At 43.1% G+C, this 703-nt stretch overlaps 1 pseudogene; it reads left to right on the top strand.

The window, feature by feature from the left end:
- Positions 1-295: 295 nt before the first annotated feature.
- Positions 296-418, top strand: LOC133457588 (5S ribosomal RNA; annotated as a pseudogene).
- The last annotated feature ends 285 nt before the right edge of the window (positions 419-703 follow it).

The raw sequence follows: 703 nt of genomic DNA, 5'->3' as shown, positions 1-703 counted from the left end.
ACCAAATAGGAGAAAACTGGGATAAAGGAGCATTTTCCCCAAGATAACACCTCATGCCATACTATCAGTGTGTTTCTAACAAAGGGGTACGCAGCGTTTTTTCGGAGCGGATACATTTGTTGAATAGAGGTAGAGGTATAAGGGGATTTGGGAAGTTGTGAATTCCTCCATCTTTACCCAGTTCAACGGTGACTGGTGTTCAAACCAACATTATGCTCCTTTGCCTCGTAAACAGTGGATCGCTGTTGTCCACATGTTCAACACTATATAAGGGGGATTTCTAGCCACAGCTTCTGTTTACGGCCATACCAGCCTGAATACGCCTGATCTCGTCTGATCTCGGAAGCTTAGCAGGGTCGGGCGGGCCTGGTTAGTACTAGGATGGGAGACCACCTGGGAATACCAGGTGCTGTAAGCTTTTTCAACCAGCAGAGGGCGCTAGAGCTCAATCTACCCACACATTTGTCAACGTGCTCACAGTGACCACTCACATCCAAAAGCTTTTTGCACATGCTGCAGGCACTTTAACTCCACCGTTGTTTTCCAAGTTCTAATGTTTTTCCATGTATAATTTAAATATCTAGGAATTAACTGGGTTTCTGCAGTAACTGCAATCAAAAGTCATCTGATTTTCATCACAAGACACAAAAATAGACAATGTGATACATCTGAAAACATAACTATGGTTAGGTGTATTTAAAAA

This window comes from Cololabis saira, chromosome 12, assembly GCF_033807715.1.
Source record: "Cololabis saira isolate AMF1-May2022 chromosome 12, fColSai1.1, whole genome shotgun sequence".
Classification (NCBI taxonomy): Eukaryota; Metazoa; Chordata; class Actinopteri; order Beloniformes; family Belonidae; genus Cololabis; species Cololabis saira.
This window is presented reverse-complemented; position numbering and strand designations above follow the sequence as displayed.